Source organism: Heterocephalus glaber, unplaced genomic scaffold (genome assembly GCF_053883595.1).
Source record: "Heterocephalus glaber isolate CG9 unplaced genomic scaffold, H.glaber_assembly_v1.0 deba00001531, whole genome shotgun sequence".
Classification (NCBI taxonomy): Eukaryota; Metazoa; Chordata; class Mammalia; order Rodentia; family Bathyergidae; genus Heterocephalus; species Heterocephalus glaber.
This window is the reverse complement of record NW_028258329.1, coordinates 17,916,788-17,924,327: the sequence shown is the minus strand read 5'-3', so window position 1 is coordinate 17,924,327 and position 7,540 is coordinate 17,916,788. Positions and strand designations below refer to the sequence as shown.

The following is a 7,540-nucleotide window of genomic DNA, read 5'->3' as shown; positions in this document are numbered from 1 at the left end:
CCCCTCTACTGCAACCACTGCATTCTCACCATCACCTCCAATGCCTTCATCTCCTTTACCTCCATCATTACTGTTTCTTTACCTTTGCTGCCACCATCATTCTCAGGCCCCCGCCATCATTAGCCCCTTCAGCTTTGCTTTCATTGGTTTTGTTTCTTGCCTCACCTCTACCATCACTGGTCCACCACTTCCACTACCACCTTGTCTCCGGTGCTCATTGCCTCTGATGTCACTTCCTCTTCCATCCTCAGCACCGTCATTTCCAGTCTTCACTGACTTCATCTCCATCTCCTCCACCACCATGCCTCCGTTGTCTATTGACACATCTACTGTCATCACCTCTATTTTGATCTTTACCATCTGTGCTTCCATGGCTTAATCACAGCCATCAATTCCACCATTAAGACCAGCACCACTAGTATCAATATTCCGGTCACCATTTCTTTGTTGTTTATCCTTAGACTCCTCCTTGTCATCATCATCAGGTTTTTATTAACTGTTATCTCTGAAACTGAGCATAGAAACCTCTTATCTGGGAATTGCCTTTAAGTGATATCCATGTAAAAACGAGACAAGAAGATCTGTACAGAGAAAGTAATCTCAGGTATTGCTCAAAGCCCATGGGCAAGGGCATTTGCCACTTTTGTTGGGCAACAGAGTGCCTGGCACATGTGAGTGTGGTGGGAGAAGAGGAGATATGGTCTCATCCACAGGCTCCACAGCTCCCCGCTCTGAGTCCTACTCCCTTATCATCAGATTCAGGGTCACCCAGGCTTGAGGCCAGTGATGTAGGAAGCTCCAGTGGTGCCAGGCTGGGCTGGGTGAGTGGTTAGTTCAGCCCGAGCCTTGGTCTGCCCTGTCTGCGAGGCTCAGTGGGAAAGCATGTTGCCCTATAAGACTCCAACCTCAAATGGTCAGGCATAAATCCCAAACATCCCAGCTTCCCCTAAAAAATCACTGTGACTCTCCCAACCCTGGAATTATCAAAACCCTCCTTGAGCCTATTTTTGTTTGCCTCCTTACCATCTCTAGAGCAGATTAATTCCAGATGTTTGCAGCTTTCTGGACCAAGTGCTGCTTCCCATTATTTCTCTCAGAGTCCTTTTCTTGAGGTTACTTGGGTTCCACCATTTTGAAGGGCTGAACTTTCTCTGTACTCTTCATGACATCATGCTGTGAGCACAATTCTTCTGCACCTCTGAGGATGAACAGGACAAACGTTTAAGTCTAGATCAGTGGCAGCCCTTTGATGCTCTGATAGAAGCAATTACTCTTTGCTGGCCCTCCCATTGCATGGAAATGCTTTTATCACTGGTGAGTGGGAGATAAAACCCAAAGGCTTTGTTATTCAACCAGTGCCTATGCATGTGTCTGCAGGAGAATGGTCTGGCACCTGCTTCTGCTCTGGATTTCTCCCTCACCAAAAGGCTCCCCTCCTGCTTTCCCTGGCCATCTGCTTAGCTCTCATCTCTCTGTGCCTTTGTGTGTGGCTCCCTCCTGCTGTGTTGCAGTTGGTGGTTTGCAAGGAAATAGATTTGATACAGGACACATAAATTTATGGGAGTATATTATACTATTCACCCAAAAAGTCAAATGCAGAGGAGTGCAAGAGATCTGTCCGTGCACTAGAGACCTGAAGAATCCAGCTGAGGGCCTGGATCCAACAGCAGTGTCCCATGTGAGTCCAGCCAGAGCCCACAGCAATGTCTCATGCAAGTTTGTATCAAGGATCTGCACCAGGAAGACCTAAAGGCCAGTGGTGGAAGCTAGAAAGTTTGGGCTGACAGGGTGAAGGGTCTGTGCCAGACAGCTGAGGGGTCTGGAAGCCATGCTCAAGAGGAAGACCAGAGCTCCCTTGAAGAGAACAGCAGCCTTTCCTGGTGATGGTGAGGGCCCGAGTTCCTCCTCTGACGAAGAGAACAGCTGAGTTCATACCAGGGAAACCAGCCACAGCGAAGCTTCCCCTGGGAAGTTAGCGGCATGCAGTCTTCCCCTCCTGTTCTCCTTTTATGCCACTGGCAACAATCCTCAGGTGGGTCTTTCATGCCCAGTACCACGCTGACTCAGTTCAGCTGGGCAGTCCCACTTAAACTGACCATTAGTTAATCCACTACAGTTCACCCCCGGTCAAGTTGATAACCAGACATATTTCTTTAAATCCTAGTCCTTCCACTTCTTCTGGACCAAGACTGGTGGAAGGTCTTTGAAGACTTTTCCTGATCCTCCCAAAGACCCCTGTATTCCCTCAATCTGAGCACTTATCACCCCCAAGTGCCCCTGCATCATCTCCCCCCAGACTTCGATCTGCACAGGGAGACAGGTCTTCGCTTCACTGTGGACTTGGAATAGCTGTGTCATCAGTTTCGGATGTCTCAGGTGAGTTCCTCAGGTGGTGGTTTTGACTTATCAGCCTTGTCAGGAGGGGTCACAATACAAAGGCATATGGGTGAGAAGATTCAGGATTTCTATGAGAGGAACTTGCACTTCAGGTGTGTATGGAAGGAAAGTGAAGGGGCCGTGGATGGGCCAGCCAGTGGTGCAGGTTGGTGCAAGTGGCCTGGGGGTGGCCCCACCCAGCTGTGCTTACAACAAGGCCAGGCTCAGGTCCTTGGCCGGGCTGGGGGACAGCAGCTGTTGTGCTGCAGGGGCTTCTGGGTTCCTATCCTTGGTTGGATGCACTTCCTAGTTTTGAAAAGACACCATTTTTCCATAAGACTTATAATTTCAACAGCTGAGCCAAACAGGTTCATTTTTCAGGAGATACTTCTTTGGAGCCATAGTTGGTGTCTTTCCTGGACTTTCAATAGGGGATTTAAAAATAGTTCTGTGGCTTCCTGTGGGCTGTTTACTTGTAAAACAGGAACAAATTCTATTTATTATTATTTTCCTACCAATATTTTCTGTAGTTCTTCCCACTAAAAATGACAGATTTCTTTGGTCCTCCCCCTGTCACCAGGAGGTTGAGTTTAATCAAGTTGTGTGTGTTGAGGTAGGAGGTTTACCTAAAAATATCCGGGTAAGACCCAGGCCACTCCTTGAGACCAAGCCCCATGGGTGGCCTTTTGTGTGAGCTCTAAAACCACAGTGCTTATCGTGGGCTATGCTTATTGACCTTCTTGTCAAACATCCCTTCCCTCCTGTTTGGATGAGGTTATTGCTGCTTTCAGAAAAGATGTCATGGTGGGCATGCAGTGGAAGGTGCACAACCTACGTAGGTGGACACGTGCTCCCTGTCCAGGATTTCCAGAACCCCATGGGCACAGTCCCTCCCAGGCAATGTCCATGGGAGGAGAACTGTTGAGCAGCATGGACAGCCAAGAGAGCAGTTAAAGGTCAAACTCTCTAGAAGCAGAACCAGCTCTACTGTGGTCTGGGCCCAGGGAACGAGAGACACAGTGTTCAAGAGTCTCACTGGGTAGCAGATGTCTGTTCAGGGCCGGAAAAAGGGAAACATTGCCTTCAAGGACTTTGCTCCCCCTGGCTACTCTGTGAGAGTCCCTTCCTCTCCCTTGTCCCCTCTAACTAGGCACATGTACTCTGTTTATGCAACCCAGGAGGTAATTCCAGTGGGCAGTTAGTGGGCTGTGGCTCTCACACTCAGATTACAGCTTGATGTGATTCCTGCAGCTAACTCAGGGCAGGATTGCCACCTCTGCCCACAGGCTCATTACTGCTCGTCCTGGAGGTCACTTGCTTTCATTCTGCATGTTGTCATTCTCTCCAACTCAGGCATGCAGCCCCGTGTGTAGCCCTTTCAGGTGCTTTATTTCCTCTCGCATCTAGGGCTGAAGTCCTCTTAAAGATAGACATTTTATTTTCATTTATTTATTTTTTATTCTTTTATTGGTACATTTTAGGTATACAGTACCTTTACATTTATCATTGGGTGCTTGTACCTGTACATGATGTATCTTAGTTGTTATTTTTTCCCCATTACATGTGCGCCCTTCACCCGCTCCACCCTTCCCTATTTACAAAGACTTTGTTTCCATGTTTTTCCTTTTCTCATATTTTTTCTTTTCCCTTCTTTCCTTTCACCTCCCCCTCCCACTTCTGCTATTCCTTTAGACATTTTCTTCCTATTTCACAATATCAATTATACATTTTGATTCTTATTTACACATTTAGTTTTTCACACCAGAGAAACTATTCTGTATTTACACACGTGTGTCCTATTTATTTCACTGAAGAGTATGGCCTCAATATGCATCCATTTAGCTATAAATCTCTATAGTTTCTCATTCTTTATGGCTGAGTAGTACTCTATTGTATAAAAAAAAACACATCTTCTTTATTCAGCTTCCAGTTGATGGGCACTTGGGCTGTTTCCAAGCTTTAGCTATTACAAACTGTGCCGCTATAAACATGGGTGCACGTATATCACTGTGGTATGATTCTTTTAATTCTTTTGGGAAGATACTCAGCAGGGGAATACCTGGATCAAATGGGACCTCTAGCGCTAGTTCTTTGAGGTAGCTCCATACTGATTTCCACAGTGGTTGCACTAGTTTGCACTCCCACCAACAATGGAGAAGGGTTCCTTTCTCTCCACAACCCCGCCAGCATTTGTTATTGGTTGATTTCTTGATAGCAGCCATTCTTTCTGGGGTGAGGTGGAATCTCAGTGTTGTTTTCATCTGCATCTCTTGAATGACCAGTGATGCTGAGTATTTTTTCATATGTTTATTTGCTGCTTTTACTTCTTTGTCTGAGAAATGTCTGTTCATTTCCAATGCCCATTTTTGAATTGGGTCTTTGAATTTGGGAGGTCTGATTTTTTTCAGTTCTTTATATATTCTTGATAGTAGACCTTTGTCTGAGGTACAGCTGCTAAATTTTTTCCCACATTGTAGGTTGTTTCTTAGCTCTGTTGGTGGTTCCTCTTGCAGTGCAGAAGCTTTTTAATAAGATGAGATCCCAGTTGTTGATTCTTTGTGCTAGTTCTTGTGCTACTGAGGTTTTGTTCATAAAGTCTTTTCCTATGCCAATGTCTTCAAGAGTTCTACCTAACTTATCTTCCAGCAAGTTTAGTGTTTCTGTCTTAATATTTAGATCTTTAATCCATTTCAATCTTAGTTTAGTGCATGGTGATAGGTATGGGTCTAGTTTTAATCTTTGGCAGGTTGAAATCCAGTTTTTCCCAACACCATTTATTAAATAGGCTATCTTTCCTCCAATGAGGGTGGTTGGCCCCTTTGTCAAAGATGAGGTGGCTGAGTATGTCTGGAGTTGTTTCTGCATCTTCTAATCTATTCCACTGATCCTCGGGTCTGTTCCTTTGCCAGTACCATGCTGTTTTTGTCACAGTAGCTTCATAGTATAGTTTCAAGTTGGGCATTGTGATACCCCCAGCCGTGTCTCTGTTGTCCAGAATTGCTTTTGCTATTCTAGGTCTCTTCTGGTTCCAAATGAATTTTTGGGTTGTTTTCTCTAGTTCTGTGAAGTATATTGTTGGAATTTCAATCGACATTCCATTAAATCTATATAGTACTTTTGGAAGTATGGCCATTTTCACTATATTGGTTTTTCCTACCCAGAAACAAGGGATTTCTTTCCATTTTCTTTTATCTTCCTCAATCTTCTTTTTCAAAGTGGTATAGTTTTCAGTGTAGTTTTCCTTTGTTAGGTTGATTCCTAGATATTTTATTTTTTGGATGCTATTGTAAAAGGAATTGTTTCCCTAATTTCTCTCTCAATGAGTCTGCTATTTGTGTATAAAAAGTCTAAGATAGCCATTTTAATTGTATCTGGATCAAGATATGGCAGGAATTAGAAATTAAGCTGCTATAGGCAATTGTCTGTATGTCGTTTTACTGAATATTCATCTTCTCTTCTGTTGCTAAAAGGCTAAGAGTGGAAGTGCTGGGCTATAGAATACTGTTAATTTTTATTAGATTCTACAGGACATTTTCCCTAAGTGACTGGACCAGTTTACCCTTCCCCTCACTGTAGACGAGAGTTCCAGTCACTCTGCATCCTTTCCAACACTTTGTATCATCAGCCTTTTTTATTTTTATTTTTAATTTTTACTTTTTTAGAATAACAAAAATATTTTACTAAAACATAAGATTTACGGAAGTTTCCAGACAAGCCATGCAAAATGGTCACAAGCTTTTTTTGAAGGGGGGAATCTACACTTGACAGCAAAGTCACAACGTTATTAGTGAGGGCTGTGATGTTTGGTAATGTTCCCATTTTGGTTTGAACAACTAGTTTGTCCATCTATAGCATCTAAATAAAGCTAGACTTGCCTAGAGAGTGTATTCTAGAGAATTGGTTAGCTGCTTTTTAACCAATGCAATTAGATCACCATAAAAAGGGAGGAAAAAGACCCCATAAAATTTTGAAACTCCTTTTCCCCTCAAAAAATAAAATAAAGAACACCCATACCCCTGCAGCTAACCTTGACAACTACCTTCATTCACAGTGCTTTGTACTTAAACCATGATGGGGAAGATGAATAAACGCAGAGGGCCACTGCATTTAATCATTTCATGACAATCCCAATGATACTTTTAGCCTCTGCTCATGTTTTACAACAGTAAATCAGGACAAGACATAGATTTTCTAATGTGCGTTTAATCACCAAAGGACTGAAAATGTCTAGGTTTTTATTCTGTAATGTTTCTAAGACCTAGTCCATTAAATGCAAACAAAAAAGGAAGAAGTCTTGGCAGAACTGGAGAAGTGACACAAACTTGATGATCAGATCGACTTAAATATTATTTATGGCATATAGCCTAGTCCATGCTCTAGCTGTTTCTATGACTTGGGCTTCACTGGCCTTCCACTGCTCTGCTACATCATTTGCTAATGGGTCGTCTGGATTAGGAGCACTTGACAAAGCCTGGATCAAGAGCAGAACTGTGTGGATCTGCAGTGCTGGGACCATTTATCTTTCAAAATATCTAAACATATTCTTCCCAACTTGTCTACATTAGGATGATAAATTTTGGTACTTTAGGTGCTGCCATTAGGTATTCTTCTGGAAGAAATAGTTCAAGTTTAAAAGTCCCTCCCTCAAAGGGGGAATCCTGGGGGCCAGCGATGACCACATGAAAATAATGCGTATTGCTCTCATCTGGTTCCACTTTAATGCCAGGAATTGGTTCTGCCAGCAAATTCTGATTTTCATTATGATCCTGTGGGGCAGCCCAGCCATCTTGTCAGATCCCGTGTTTGGTCTCTGGTCTCATCTCTGGCTCCCCATTTGAAAAAAAAAAAAAATTCTGTCTTTCTGTTGGATATGTAATAATGTCTCATTATGGTTTCAATTTTCCAGATGATTACTGATGTTGGATATTTTATCACAGGTTTAGTAGTCATTTAGATATCTTTTATTAAGTTTATGTTAAAACATTTTGCATGCTTGGTTATTTCTTTTATTGATTTGTGGAGTTTTCCAGTAAATATGGAGAAGAACTACTTTGTCAGATGTATGTATTACAAATATCACCTAGGCTTTGGGTAATCTAGTCATTTTCTTGATGTCTTTTGATGAAAGACTTTAATGAAGTCCATTTTTTCTTTTCTCTAGTGA

The 7,540-nt window shown here is 42.9% G+C and overlaps 1 pseudogene; it reads right to left on the bottom strand.

Annotated features, from left to right (window-relative positions):
• Positions 1-6,564: 6,564 nt before the first annotated feature.
• On the bottom strand, positions 6,565-7,162 carry LOC106010003 (ubiquitin-conjugating enzyme E2 N pseudogene; annotated as a pseudogene).
• Between the last annotated feature and the right edge of the window lie 378 nt (positions 7,163-7,540).